Source organism: Myotis nattereri (genome assembly GCF_964212035.1).
Source record: "Myotis nattereri genome assembly, chromosome: 5".
In the NCBI taxonomy this organism is placed as follows: Eukaryota; Metazoa; Chordata; class Mammalia; order Chiroptera; family Vespertilionidae; genus Myotis; species Myotis nattereri.
In genome coordinates this window covers 76,683,969-76,693,443 of record NC_138080.1, presented here as the reverse complement: position 1 = coordinate 76,693,443, position 9,475 = coordinate 76,683,969, and the positions used below count along the sequence as shown (strand labels likewise).

At 56.7% G+C, this 9,475-nt stretch overlaps 1 protein-coding gene across 2 annotated transcripts in view; it reads left to right on the top strand.

The window, feature by feature from the left end:
• Positions 1–1,699: 1,699 nt before the first annotated feature.
• Positions 1,700–9,475, top strand: part of VDAC1 (voltage dependent anion channel 1) — a 28,226-nt gene continuing 20,450 nt past the window's right edge. The window contains exon 1 of one of the 2 annotated variants that reach the window (XM_081091528.1): positions 1,700–1,822. The gene's annotated coding sequence lies outside the window, so the exon portion shown is untranslated. The remainder of the gene's footprint in view (positions 1,823–9,475) is intronic. The other variant, XM_081091529.1, reaches the window with a different exon arrangement.

The following is a 9,475-nucleotide window of genomic DNA, read 5'->3' as shown; positions in this document are numbered from 1 at the left end:
TGGGGAAGGCCAGTTGGGAAGCCCAGAGTCCCCAGTCAGCCATGGAGCAGCTCATGGGTCTGGGGAGAATTCCGGCATTGGTCCTTCACTCTTGAGGATGTCAGGGGGTTTAAGGACTCCTCGCATTTTCAATCAGACCAGAGCCACCTACAGGGCCCAGGGAACCCTGTCTGCACCCGCACCCCCCACCCCCCAATAAGCCCCAATCCTCAACACCCTGTCCACCACTGGAAGCCCAGTCGCTGCTTTCCAGCAGCCAGCCCCGATGGCGTCTTCGCCCGCCCAGCTGCCTACGCCTTTAATATGTGCCACAGCTGGTTGTGAGCTCTTGTCCTTTCTGTTTCTGTGGTTCCGAGACTCCTCTACAGGGTCTGACTCACCTCAAGCCTCGGAAAATGTTGGCTGAAGGAGAAGGATATGCAGAATCTTCATTCAGCCATGAATTCACCTCTTCTGGAAGTTGGATTGGAAAAGTCAGCTTGGAGTGGGCCTTGTGGGGGATGCCGCTGATACTCCGTGGTGATCCAGATCACCAGCCTAGCCTAGCGTGGTGACTCCAGACTCTTTTTGTTTTTAAAAATCTTTATTGTTGAAAGTATTACGTATTTCCCCCTCCCCCCTCCCCATAGACCTCTCCCAGTCCCCTCCCCCCCACCCCAGGCCTTCTTACCACACTATTGTCTGTGTCCATGGGTTATGCATACAAGTTCATTGATTGATCTCCTCCCTCCCTCCCCGCCTTCCCTCTGAGGTTTGACAGTCTGTGCAATTGCTTCTATGTCTCTGGATCTATTTTTATTCACAATTTATGTTGTTCATTAGATTCCACATATGAGTGAGATCATATGATAGACTGCAGACTCTAACCCAGCTCCGCGGGGAGTCAGAGTCCAGTTCCCCGAAGGCCCCCTCCCCTTCAGCCCCCACCCCCGGCCTACCACTTGCCGGAACCAGCGGTACCTCGGCGCGCGGTGCGACCCGATTAGACCCTCTTGCAGAATGCAATTTTTTCACTTCTCAAATGCTCCAGAAATAGCTGCTAGCAGCTTGATGCCGGGGAAAACTGCTAATCTGGAGTGCAAACTCGGTGCACAGGGTTTTCTGGGAGTTTTGTGGCGCAGCAAGAGGAAGGGTCTGCGACGCCTGAAACATAGTGTCTAGAGCGCAGGAGCCACCGTCGCGGCGGCTACTCTGTATCCCCGCCGCCAGGTTGCCCTGCCCCTCAGCCGGGTCCGGGAGCCCGATTTAATGCCCCGCGCGGGCTTTGCCAGGGGGCATCCGGGGTCACCTCGTCCACCCAGCCTAGGTCTCCACGGCCCAGTGTCACCGCCACATCAGCTCCCGGGGGAGAGGGGCTGGGGTGGCGAGGCGGAGCAGGAGGACCAGGACCCCGCAGTTGGCCTTAGCGCAGGGCATCCCGGCTACCGCTCAGCCAACCCGGACACTCCCCGCCTCGGAGGCTTCAGCCCCGCGGAATTTCCTGCAGAGACTGCATGGCGCTGGCGGTCCGCACGCCTGTCCGGGCGCACGCACTCACCGTGCGCACATCAGCCCTGCCAACACGTGCCCGGGCGCACGCAGGCGTTCCCGCGAGCCCGCACACGCCGCGCGGCTCGGGAGCGGAACCAGGAGCCAGGACCGGGCCGGGGCGGTGTCCCTGGGCGGGCCCTGGGGCGGAGCGCGCTGGGCGGGACCCGCAGGGTCGGGGCGGGTCCGCGTCGCCGCCGTCCGCGCCGCCCCGCCCTGGGTCCCGCCGCTCGCTGGGTTCCTCGCGCCGCAGCCCCCGCCGTACCCGCTGCCGAGCCCGCCGCCACCGCCTGAGGTAGGCGCCGCGGAGAGGGGCCCGGGCTCTGCCTGCGCCCCGGGCCGTGCGCCGGGCCCCCGGGGAGCCGAGGGGGAGGAGGTGGGGAGGTCTGGGCGCGGGCGCGGAGGGAGCCGGAGCGGCCCTCTCGGGCCTGCAGGGTCAGCGGCGGGCAGAGCAGGCCGCGCGGGCGTGTGCGAGCGGCCCGGGTCGGGGAGCGGGAGGCCGGACATCGGAGGCGCCGGCGGCTGCGGCCAGGCCCGCGGGGACGTGCTGGCGGAGGGGCACGGCCGGCGCGTGGAGGCCCGGTCGGCTGCAGGTCTAGGTGACCTTCTCCGGCGGCGCCCTCTGGCCCTCGATCCAGCCAGAGCGAGTCGGCCAGGCACCCGCCCGCCACCCACGCTCGCCGGGCCGAGCCCACGGGCAGGTGGGGGCCACGTTGTCGCCGCGGGGGTGAGCTCCTGTGACGACCGTGGCCCGCGCCCCCAGCCCCTCGCGCCCTGCCCGACCCACGCCCGGAGGAGCTGGCGCCTTGCACCGTCCGCGTGTGCCAGCGCCAGCGGGGCGGAACTGGAGAGTCGACTTAGGCCGCCGGGGCCGGGGCTGGGGCCATGGCCGGAGGTCAGGCCTGGGAAAAGGCGGCCCCGGAGCCATGTGGCCTCTCCGTGTACCGCCGGATCCCTGTTTCGGTCTCTCATTCATTAACCAAATGTGGTGGTGCCTTAGGAAGCCGGTTCAGAGCCCCTTGGGTTAGAGGCCCGAAGCCTCAGCGACTTGTCCAAGGTCACACAGCTGGGAGGGCACCCCACCTCAGTTCTCCCATTCGTGCAATGGGAGTCATTCCACCTCCTTCGCTGGGTTTTTGGGAAGAATAAAATGAATCGATGCACATGAAGCCTCCAGAACAGTGCCTGGCAAGGGGAGGGCCTCCTTAGAAGCCATGACCCTTACCCTTGAGGCTTTTTTAGGCGGACCTGACCCTTCCCCAGTAGACGGGTTTGCTCCACGTGTTGTTCTGGAAATCCAGGGTTCAATGGGCGCAGCCCCTGTTGCCCTGACTGGTGTGGCTCGGTTGGTTGAGCGTCGCCCAGCGCACGCCAAGGTCGGTGGCGGCTGGATTCTTGGTCAGGGCACATACCCAGGTTGCAGGTTCAATCGGGTGGGGGTTCATGCCGGAGGCAACCGATTGATGTTTGTCACATTGATGTTTCTCTTTCTAAAAAAAAAAAAAAAAAAAACATTAAAAAGACACACATAACCCCTGTTATTTTAAACATTAGGTATTATTAAGCATTTGTGTGCCAGGTATTGAGTAATTTTCAGGATATTCATGAAAAATCCTTTAAGACAGGCAGGGTCAGGCTGGAGCAGGAAGTTGAATGTAGGTGCGGACCTGGGCTAAGCCTGGCCGGTGTCATCCGAGGCCCCGTCTGCTTGACCCTTCTCTCCAGAGAAGATACGGAGATGGGCTCCTTTGCCTCACATGCTGTTGGCAAGGCCAGGGCAGGCAGCCCAGGGCCTGTCTTCCTCCTCTCCATCCCAGTTCTGGACGGAGTTCCGGCACCGGCAGGGCTAAGCCCCAGGCAGCTTTGTTTTCAGTGCTGGGTTGGTGCCACCTGGCGCACAGTGGGCACTTGAGAAGGGTCTGTGAGGTACACACACTTGCGTTTTATTTAAGGGTCTGCTCACCCTCATTGACAGGATGGTTTTTGCTGTTCCAGCACGTGACTTACAGTAGCTCATTGAGTATTTGTGGCATTATTGAGTGGATGTATGCAGTGGCCATAGACCCAGACCACAGGCCCTGGATCCTGCATCTCCTTTGTGAGGGACACGTGCATCTCACTCACTTCCAGAAGATAGCCTTGCTTAGCAGAGAGCACACACAGTATTTAAAGAGCTGCAACAGTATGTACAGCCCTGGAGCAGTGAGAGGCAAAACTGTTTCTTACTTGAAATAACTGCGTTAAACACGTTATCTTCATGCTGTGACTCCCTGAGTCCTGTGGAAACTTGTTGGACTGGTGTTTCTGGGCTTGCGGAAGGGGGCGGGGGGAGGGGGGTAACATGGGTGAACGGAAATTCTCCCAGAGGCTTTGGACCTGGTGCCTTTCCCTCTCTGATGGCTTCTGCTGGAGTTGGCGGGGGAGGTGGGCTGCTCTCAGTTGATTACGGTATGCAGTTTTATTTCTGTGATTCCACAGGCACAAACATAGGGGCTCAGGAGGCCGTATGGTGAGGAGCTGCTGGTGGGCCTCGGTCCCGCTGAACACTAGGCAGGTGTGGACCGCGACCTCCAGGCTGGTAGGAATGGGCTTCATTCACCCCCACCTTTACCGGTGAAATGCTCCGAGGCACTGCAGTCCCCTTTGCCCCTGACGGCATTTCTCACGATGTGGCATCTCTGGTGGTGGTGACAGAGAGGCATGTGTGTGGCTGAGGGCCAGCCAGGCCTGAAGACGGGCCCTCAGTGCCCAGAGGGTCTGTGGCCTTGGGCTCCCCCTAGACGGCTCTGGTCGCCCCTGAAGAAAGGTGAGCAGTGGGCTCTTCCCCCAGGCCTGAGCACAGTGCTCCCACTTCCTGCCTGCTCTCAGGGGTGAGGGTGAATGGGAATGTAGGCCCTTTAACCAGAACTGTGCTGGAGAGTTCTGCAGGCAGCCTGAGCTCACCACACAGCTCTGACAGGGGTCCGAGGGTCTAGTACAGGTCTGATCTCCCCACTGTAAAGGTGGGATCCATCATCAGTCATGGCTTATTGAGGGCCTGCTAAGCAGAGCCCTGGGGCCTTGACTTATGATGTGTGACACGAATCCACCATCTTACAAGTGGGGGGGCGGGGGCAGGGGGTAGAGTATGGTTATCATGTCAGGTCAGGAAGCTTGAGCTCTGAGAAGCGAGGTAACCACCCAAGGTCACACAGCTCAGCAGGAGTGGGGCTGGGGTCCGGCCTGTCTGGCTCTCGACCCTCCCCCGCCCCCCGCCCCCCATGCTGGTGCTTTCCCACCACAGTTGTCATTCCAGGGGCCATGGTGAGGACCTAATCAGTGTGAACACCTTTTGAAAAGTAGAATTTGCTGTTCACAGGGGAAGTTATTTTTTTTACACCAGTGGTTCTCAACCTTCCTAATGCCGCGACCCTTTAATACAGTTCCTCATGTTGTGGTGACCCCCAACCATAAAATTATTTTCGTGGCTACTTCATAACTGTAATTTTGCTACTGTTATGAATTGTCATGTAAATATCTGATATGCAGGATGTATTCTCATTGTTACAAAGTGAACATAATTAAAGCATAGTGATTAATCACAAAAACAATATGTAATTATATATGTGTTTTCCAATGGTCTTAGGCGACCCCTGTGAAAGGGTCGTTCGACCCCCAAAGGGGTAGCAACCCACAGGTTGAGAACCGCCGTTGTACACTGATCGGAGTGAGCAGGTCCCTAGCTGGGTGCAGGCCAGCTGTCAGTGGGCAGCGGTCAGTGCAGTTACCCCTGTTGCAAGGTCAGTGGCACGGAGAGTCGTTCAGAAGGGTCGGTCTTCCTGGGATGAGGCGGGAGGCCTTCTTCCAGGACCTGGCTGGACTGTTCAGCTAAACAATGCCTCTTTATGGCCGGGGAGGATTCTGGACCCTGTGGTTCAGGGTGACCTTTCAGCAACCTGCACAGCAGCCCTAATTATCATAAGAAATACAGAAAATGAAAGTGATAAAATACCTGTGTTTGTTGCATACCTGTCAGGTGCCACCCACTATACTAAGTGTTTTATATTCATCTAATTTAGTCCTCACAGTGATGCTCTTTCCCCATGTTAGAGCTGGAGAAAAATTGAGGTGCAGGTCTGAGGGACCCCCTCGGCGCCCTCCGGCCCTCCATCCCTCCATCCAGCCAGCAGGGAGGTGCGGCCAGGTTGTGACTTGCGGGTGGTCACGTACCTAGAGAGAGGTAGAGTGGGACCGGAACTCAGGGCTGCTTGACTCCGAAGTCCACCTGCCTAGGCACCGAAGTCCACCTGCCTAGCCACCGTCTATTTTAACCCTGGCGGGTCAGCCAGGTGTGAGGCTCCAGGGAACTCGGGAGCAGGCAGAAGCCCTGGGTGTGGCTGGGACCCAGACCTGGGCATGCTGTGTGCCTGCCCAGGCCTCCTTGGTGGGTGGGTGGGCAGGCTGCCCCCATGTCAGCTACATCCTCTGGAGGCTGGTGGAAGGCTGTGCTGGTGGTGGCCCAGCTCCCAGCATGTTTTAAAATAGAAGCAACAGCTTTGCTGCCCCCGCTTGAGCCTGATGTGGAAGGGGGAGGGGAAGACAGCTGCACTGAAAACACAGACCTGCTACCAGAGCATGGGACACGGGCTTTGCCAGCACCCTGGAGTCCCAGCCAGGGGCTGTTCCGGCCTGCCTCTTTCTGGTGAGAAAGTATGGGGTAGAGTATGTAAGGAGGCTCCCGATGGTGTTGGCCCCACAGACTGGCTTTCAGAGCTGGGCTAGCCTCTGGCTTGGGAAGTTGCTTTTCTGCTTTTGCACTAATCCCTGCTTGGTCTGATGTTCCTCCGATAGGCTGGCGCATTTCTGCCCTGACAAACCACCTGGAATAATAGTGTTAGAGAAAAAGCGGAGCCAAAGGCATTCCTGCAGCTCTCCCTTCCCAAGGGAAATCTAGGTTAGTGATGGTGATGGTGATGGTGATGGTGATGATTGCCTTGTAGGTCATGGACCTCACAGGAATCCGATACACACTCACACAGGGCAATAAAAAGCATAACGAAGGGATCATTTGCAAAGGTGTGGGTAGAAGGTGGGACACCAGACAAGGGCCGTGGCCCCAGGGGTCCTTTGGAACGGGGAGGGGCCCCTTGGCAGGAACTGTGGGCTTGGGTAGTGGAAAGTAGTCACTGCCCACCCGAGGTCCGAGCCTGGGCATGAGTGCCCCAGCCTCACTCCCACCTTCTGCTGATGCCTCCTGTTGGCCGAACCCAGCCGTAGCCCATGGATAGCAGTCCGTAATGACCGGGTCTTGGGGCACAGAGCAGGATGGAGGGAGGAGTGGATCTGGATGGGCAAACAACGACCAGAATAATGGATCGCGGTTACCACTACCATTTATTGAGTGCTTGTGTGCCGGACATTTCTGCGTGCTCTTCCTTTGCTTGCAGCAACTCCGGCCTAGAGATACTATTGTTTGCTCCATGTTATAGATGAGCAAAATGAGACCCTGGGAATATACGTTACCAGTGGCTTGTCCAAAGTGACACAGCTAGGGAAGGCCAGCGCGGACTAGAACCTCTGCAGGCTCCTACCCCTTCCCGCCGTCACTGTGTCCTGCTGCCCGGGCACCCCGACGGGCTGGGGAATGCTGTGGCAGGCTGGCTCCTGGTGTTTAGTCCTAGTCCTGGGATACCCTTGCTCTTGAAGATAATATGGTCTTTCAGCCCATTGGGTGTTACCTGTGTTCAGAAGACTTTTCCTCCCAGCTGTTCCTGACTGAGCTTTGGGGCCTTGGCCACTTGCTCCCTGGGTCAGCCATGGCAGTGGTTGTGGCTCTTTGAGGGCACGAAGGCTCTGCTACCTGAGGGCTCCTCTGCAGAGAAAGGAGCGTACTTCCCTTGGGAGTCCTGGGGTGCTCGGTGCAGGGAGCAAGCAGCCCACTCTTCTCTGTGGCGCCTGCAGGCTGTCCTGCCTGTTAGGCAGCGAAAGGCTGAGAGGGAGGCTTTTGAACAAGTGCATCCGGCAGTCCTCACGCTCACTGAAGTCAGGGAGCTCTGCCCTGCTGCCTCCGGGCAGGGTGGCCAAAGCGCAGGCATTCACCTGGGAGTAGAACGTGCCCCCTATGGGCCTTGCTTGTGAACCCTGCATCTCAGTGTGGTTGAATCTGGAAGGTGGCCTTTCCTCCTGGCGCTCCTGCTGCAACAGACTTTCAGAATGAGTGTGACTGGCGGCCTTGCAAGGGCAGCGTGCCTCCGTTGCAGACACATTGGTTGAAATTTTAGATTTTTCTGTCCTTAACTTGAAAAAAAAAATCAATATATGGAAACAACTTAAATATTGAAGTAGAATAAAAAATGAAAATCTTATTTTAACTCCACTCCCCCCGTAAACCCCCTTTCCTTTCCAGAAGCAGCTCTGAGGCAGCCCCATTTGCAGATGGGCTCGATCCTTCCCCAGGCGCTCCGTTCACTCACAAATGTGTGAGCATGTACAGGTGTGTGTGTGAAAAGGCGATCCTCTAATCCAGGGGTCCTCAAACTACAGCCCGCGGGCCACACGCGGCCTGCCGAAAACATTTGTTTTTTTTACTTCAAAATAAGATATGTGCAGTGTGCATAGGAATTTGTTCATAGTTTTTTTTTAAACTACAGTCCGGCCCTCCATTGGTCTGAGGGACAGTGAACTGGCCCCCTGTTTAAAAAGTTTGAGGACCCCTGCTCTAATCCCATGGAACTACAAGTTTTCCGTGACTTCCTTTTTTCATTTAACTCTGTCCTGGCTAGCTTTCTGTGCCACCACGCATACATTCACCTCCTTCTTTTTGCTTGCCACTTGGTGCTCCTTAGTTTGCGAGCACCTTAATTTTTATTCGTTCCTTTGCCTATTGATGGGCATTCAGATTGCTTCTGGGTTTTGTGTTACAGATAACACTGCAGGGAGCATCGCCGTCTTTGCTTGCTTTGGGGACTATGGTGGGTGAGTCCCTGGCGGGGGATTGCCCCGCGGGGTAATGCATGCCTCCATTAAGTGGCACTGCCGGTACTTGGCTCCAGGAGGGGTGTGCTGTACCTAGTACTCTCATTTGGCGTGAATGGGAGTGACCGTTTTCCATACCAGTAGTTTTGTTAGCGTGTTGGTTGAGTGAGCTTCCCAGACACAGGCGTGTCATTCCCTCTAACGTGGCTCCCCAAGGCCCTTAGAATAAAGTCCATGCTTGGTTCTGAGGTCAGAGTGGCGGTGCTCACTTCTGAAGGCTCTTTCTTGGTCTCAGCCTGAGTTCAGCTCTCCTCAGGCCAACGTGGGGGTAGGGATGCTCGCTGTGGGTCCCCCATCCCTTAGCCCGGGTGGTGCTGCAGCGGGAGCTCCTGCTTCCTAGTTGTATTGTCACCTACTTAGTCCCTGTTGCCGGATATTTAGTGTCTTTTTTTTCCTCCTATAAAAACACTTCGATGCGCATTTACACCTACTGTGTGCCAGGCCTTGGCATCTTTGCACTCATAGCTTTTTCCATGTTTTGGATAAATTTATGCACTACAGGCTCTAGGATGCTTTGAGGTCAAGGGTGCGATTTGGGGGGTAGGTGTGCTTTTGTAGGGGTATTGGAGGGGCTGGGAGCAGAGCAGCTGTCACTGCCAAGTCAAGGAGGAAATGCCCCCAAGCCGGAGGTTATATAAGTGTTACACATGCTGGGTGATATACTATCTTTCCCCTCTGAGCTTCTAGTATGGGCTGGATTTTCATTCCTGAGCTGGAGTAGAGCTTGCATAATTGTTCAAGGTCAGCCAGGGAATGGTTGGGTAGGTAGGCTGGCAGGCAATGGAGGGGAACCAGGGACTCCTGTCTCCTGGTATGATTTATTGGTCCTTCTCAAAGTCATCAGTGACTTCAGCCAGGTCTGCTCAGTTGGCCCTGCCCATCCCTCACTTCCTACTTCCCCTGGGCAACTGTGCTCCTAAGGCCACGCCTTGAA